Genomic DNA, 6,000 nt, shown 5'->3' with positions numbered 1-6,000 from the left:
CTACTCATACACAAACTAACTCACACAACCCACTCATACACATACCTGCTTGCACACCCCCCCACACACACACTCACACACCACCCACTCACACCCACACTCATACACCCACTAACCTATAGAAACCCAGGAAATTCTTTGTATTCATAAAATTAGCCCAGAACCTCTGCCTCCCGCCTGTGCCCGAGATCAGCACCCTGCTTGTTATTGTTCAAGTTCCACGGTGGCCAGTACAGTTTGGGACACAGTCTTACACATGGCTCTCGGGTTTGAAATGCAACTCTCTGAAACTCTTTGGCCAGGTTTGCCTTCCAGACTTTCCATCATTGTGCCCCATCCTCATCCTCCAGGTCTGCTTCAGAAAGGGTCTCTCCACCGCAGCTCTGGTCTGGAGCCGCTGACCCTGGAGCCCACATCCTGATCATGTGTGAGCTTAAGCAAATGGCTTACTTACTCTGAATCTTAGCTTTATTTAGTATGTCATGCCTCTTCAAAAGCAGGATATTGCATATGAAATATGAAGCACTATGCCGTGCGTGTGTGTGCGTGCGTGTGCGTCTGCGTGTGCGTGTGTGTGTGTGTGTGTGTGTGTGTGTTTCTATCCGAGCCAAGACAATATCAAAGCATTACTTAGTTTAAGTGTTACTCCTTTCAGAGGGATGTTGACAACATAAAGTAAAACAAAGAAAAATCAGCCTCATGACCAAGAAAATAATTATAATTATCAGATATCAGTGTGCCAAATATTATGTTCATAACTTTACAGTTGTTCTTGGTGTTTATTCTACACACACACACACACACACACACACACACACACACAGACACACACACACACTAATGTAGCTGGTATTATCCTGACTGCCCAATATCATGGAATTTAGAGCAAGGTAGGTGGGAATTCCATACCCAGTCAGTTTGACCTGAAAACCCAGTAGTCTTAGTGTTATATGCCCCTCCCCTGCCATGCACAGAGGATGGTGTGTCTGCCCAGCCGTAGAGGAGGGAGGAAGGGTCACTCAGATATCTCAGTAGCTCAAACTATTCTAACGTCCTGTGGTTTAATGACCAGCAGGAAATGGAACCAAACTGGCATGTGTGGCCTTGTAGGTGATCTCTTGTTCCAGCTCCTTGACCTTTGCTGATGTTCTTACCCTTTGCGTCTCTTCCTTCCTCACCTGATACAGTTCAGGGCATTTATACAGACTTGTTTTCCAGATGGAAGCAACTACAGTTGATATGCTGGTCAGAGACACCATGGCTGAAAGTAGCCCCCACGTGGCTTCTAACAGCGGTGATGATGGACAGCACTTGGGAACTGTCCTGTATACCCATCTTTGTTTTCTACGCTTCCTGTGCCTGTTCAGATAAGCCTTGTGGCACCCGTGGGAAGTATCTAAATATTCTGCATTGCTGGAGTCATGCCCTGTTTGTAAAATTTGATACTCAAATCCTTTAGAATGCATTGTTCAGTGTGACACGGTGTCTGAAATAGTGGTCTCTGAGGGGGCACTGCCTACCTGGGTTTGAATCTCAGCTCGACTCCTCACTGTGTGACTTGAAGATAACATAATATTTGTCAATTAGGAGATGGGGGAGCACAAGTGAATTGTGCAGGGATTTTGGATGTCTTAAGTCCCTGGGGAGCTGTCTGTATGTGTCTCTTTTTAGAAAGTGTTGGTGCCCGCCTGGTCGTTGCAGTTATGTTTTTATCTGGTTGGAACATCCTTATAGGAAAACCTCTTCCTGCCTGTCTTTAGGGTCTTTCATAGATATAAAATCATATCATCTGTAAATAACGATACTTTGACTTCTTCCTTTCCTATTTGTATTCCCTTTATCTTCTTCTTTTGTCTAATGGCTTAGCCAAGACTTCAAGCACTGTACTGACCAGCAGGGAAAAGAAGGGATATCCTTGTCTTGTTTCTGATTTTAGTGCTTTGAGTTTTTCTTCATTTAGCATGGTGTTGATCTCTCTCATAGGTGGAAGATGTTGAATCTTTAAATATGTGTATTTAAATTGGAGTGCCCACGGGAGGCAGGAGATTAGTAATGGGCCATGGGGTGGGAACACTTCGAGAGAAGGGAGCATAGAAAGTGGTGGTATGAAAACAGAAAGGGGGATAATGGGCCAGGAAGGGTTGAATGGGGTGGGGTGGGTTGAAAGGCAGAGCAGAAAAGTAAGCACAGGTGCAGGAGGCTGTGGATGTATGCAGCAGGTGACACGCAGTGTTCCGCAGGTCCACCCACCAGACAAATGACTCTCTGATGGGGAGCCCCACTTGGCAAAGCCCTGGAGTCACTGACTGTAAATGAGCAGCTGCTTCTGGCTGTCACCGTCTCGTGTGCATTCCTTCCCTAAGAACTGCTAAGGGTGTTTTCTCGCTGCTCGTGTGTCTATCTCATTTATACATTCCATCTATTGGGTACTCACACAGCTGTGGATGGTCAGGAAGATGATTTATGCTTAACTGTATAATTGTGATGAATAGAAATAACACTAGGATATTTTACATTACTTAGATTGACGTAGGAAAGTAACAGTATTCTCAATCACAAAGACAGCTAATTTTAGACTTGAGAACAAATTCAAGGCAAACTGGTTGTCCCTAGAGACAAATACATGGGGTCAGTTTCCCAGGTGTTTATTGCTGATTCAAGGTCAGAACTTGAAGCAACTTTAATAGACATAATTCTCAGCAATGGACTTTCTTCATGTACTCCCGACCTCAAGGTTCAGCCAGTTAATTGTTTATTGTCTGAGTCCTGAATTTTAATCTCACTTTCTGTCTGGGAAAAAGCTACATACACAGCCAAGCATTACTCACTGGCCAGTCGATGTGACCTCCCTAGCCTGAGAAAAAAAAACTGTGTGACTTATCTTGTGTTATGAGAATGTGCTGGGCCCTGAAAATGTAACATGTAATTTTTTGGCTTAGAGAGAAGGTCGGTAGAGCTATGTAGAGAGCTACTGTGTAAAGAGCTGGGCAGAGGAGTGTGTGTGTGTGTGTGTGTGTGTGTGTGTGTGTGTGTGTGTGTGTGTGCTTAGTGAAGGGTGTAGCTAAATGGCAGAGAAAGAAGGGTGAGAAGTGAGAAGAAGAATGAGAAGTGTGTGTGTGTGTGTTTGGTAGGAAGATGTAGCTGAATTGTAGAGAGAGAGATGAGAGGCGGCTGTGTAAGGAAGAAGTGTGAAGTAGGTAGCTGTGTGGAGAATGGAGCTCTGTGAAGAAAAGAGATCTCTGTGTGTAGAGATATATGGCTGTGCAGGAGAGAGAGATATGTATGTAGAGAGAGATTTTCAACTGTATGTAGAGAGACATAATTGTGTCAAGAAAGAGAGATTGATTTATTCAAGATGAAGTAAATTACTATCAGGAAAGTGTGTGTGTGTTCCCTTTTTCTTACATTACCATCAGAAGGCATGTGTTTCCTTATTTACCCCTCAGATAGAGAAAGTCTAGCCCTCACCTAGATAAAAATTTTTCCTAAGACCTCACTATCTGAGACATTTCTTTTTGCTACCCTGGAGCAGTCACAGGAGGGAGGATAACTAGCACGAACCATCTTTGAGGATTCCCTATGGAAGCCTAGAAACTTCTTCAAACACACACACACACACACACACACACACACACACACACACACACACACACACACACACCTATAAAGGGTGTTTAGATGGAGTTACTGTTATTCTTTGCTTAAATTAGAAATAAAAGAAGAGGATCGCAAGATGAGACATATTAGACATATTAACCAGTTTATTATAGGCCTGGCAGAGTAGACACACACACACACACACAGAGAGAGAGAGAGAGAGAGAGAGAGAGAGAGAGAGAGGGTGGGAGAAGAGAAGAGCAGAGAAGGAGAGAATAGAGAGTAGAGAGAAGAGTAGAGAGAGTGTAAATGGGCAGGGGTCTGTCTTTTAAAGGGGTCCTTTGCACCTGAGTGCAGATTTAGTTCCCATGGAACCCTGGGCTGAGTGGATCCTACCAGATAACAGGGGCAGGCCAGCATAATGCCTGAACCTTTCAGTTACCCCATGATGAGGGAATGAATAATGACTCCAACAGACACCATAGACTATCAGATAAAAAAGCCCAGTGCCAGACATACATTACATCTTTCTGAGTTGTTACCTGCTCAAGGGACAGCCTGGACTTCAAAATGAATTCTTAATGTCCACTCATCTCCAACCCTCTCACCCTCTGTCCTGTGAGAAAACAGAGATCCAGCTAGATAAGTCACATCACGGGAGATCAGTGCCTAGAGAGAGGCTTAAGCCTGGTCCTCCTCTCTTTGCCTTCTCTTTCCCCACAGAAGTGATTCCAATGCTTTGGGGACAGTGCCACAGGCTGTAGTCACTGAAGTTCTGGCTGAAGAGAAGCATGTGTCTGAAAAGGAGAGTAATAGTTAGGGAAGTGGGGCATTTGTGTTTGTAAGATGAAATCTTTATCTAATTTTTAGATTCATTGAAAATATAGATGTCTCTCTATGACAATCAGTCACCCAGAGTCCCTACTATTGTCAGCTAATGTTGGTGTTTTATTTTTTTCCCAAATGTCAGTTTCCTATTATAGGATGCTACCTAGAATACCATGTTACACCAGTCTTGGGGGTAGCAGGTCCTCAGGCTGTTCTTGGTTTTACCTCAAGGATTTTGAGGATTTCAGTCAAGTGTTTTGCGGAATGTCCCTGGGCTAGAATGTCTGATGTTGGTCTTGTGGTTGTGTTCTGGGTCATGTACATATGATGATGTGATACATCCTAGGTGTACACGCATCAATATGATTGTCACCATGGATTTTAGGTTTCTTAACCTAAGCCAAGTGCTTACCAGATTATTACACTGGAAATGACGTTTCTCTTTCCCTTTTCTCCATGGTATTCTTTGGATGAAAGTCATTATTCGACTCTCTCCTTGAGAATGGAGTATCTGCTAGCATTCAGGCATTATGCTAGACTGTCACCAGGCAGGACACGCTTGCTGTACTCAGGCAGTACTCTGACCTGCTCAGGGTACTGACAGTGCCAACTGCCAAATCACTACAGAGCATGTGCTATGTCCCCAATCAAAGGCAGGCCCCGCCCACCTCCTCCCTCTCACTCCCTCTCCCCCCCTTTCCCTCTTCCTCTCTCTCTTCTCTCATCTCTCTCTTCCTCCCCTCCACCACTTCTGTCTCCAGAGGCCAGCCTCTCCCCTCCCCTCCCCTCTTCCTTCCCCTTTCATATGAGGCCTGTTGCAGGATGGTGTCCCTCTCTCTCTCCCATCATTTTTTAAAATTATAACAGTATCTATTTCTTTATATATCTTCAAATTGACTCATTTATCCCCTATACACACTTATTCATTCAATAACTTACTTATAAATTAGTATGGACTAAGAAAGGCACCAACAATACCAACTTATATCTGGCACACAAAAATATCAATGATGAATGAATGCTCTATTACAGTTGACAACAGAATATAACAAGCTTTTGTGCCCACAAAAACTTGCTTGGGAATGTTCACAACAGAGTTACCCCTAATAGCCCAAAGGTGGAAACAGCCCAAATATACATGAACATCAGCTACTACATGCAAATTGTGGTATGTCTTTTCAACGGCATATTATTCGGCTGTGAAAGGAATAAGTGCTAATACATATTATAACCATACAGATGAACCTTGAAGGCATGTCAGGTGCTAAATATCTGTCATAAAAGGCAAGATGCCATACGAGTCAGCTCACACGAGAGGACCACAAGAACACTCTCAGAACAGAAACAGGTCCCTTCGTGTTTAGGCATGATAGACAGAAGACTCTTTGAGCTTGGGAATGAGGGCTATTTGGTGGCTATTTAGAGTTGGGAAGTAAGGAAATGACAGTTAAAAGGAACACCATTCCCTTCAGAAATTCAGATGATGTCCTAAAATAGAGTGTGAAGCCAGCTGCATATCTGGGTAAATTTAATAAAAAAAAAATGACCTCTTCGCTTAAATGAGCAAATCATATG

The sequence above is a fragment of the Cricetulus griseus genome, chromosome 5 (assembly GCF_003668045.3).
Source record: "Cricetulus griseus strain 17A/GY chromosome 5, alternate assembly CriGri-PICRH-1.0, whole genome shotgun sequence".
Taxonomy (NCBI): Eukaryota; Metazoa; Chordata; class Mammalia; order Rodentia; family Cricetidae; genus Cricetulus; species Cricetulus griseus.
This window is presented reverse-complemented; position numbering follows the sequence as displayed.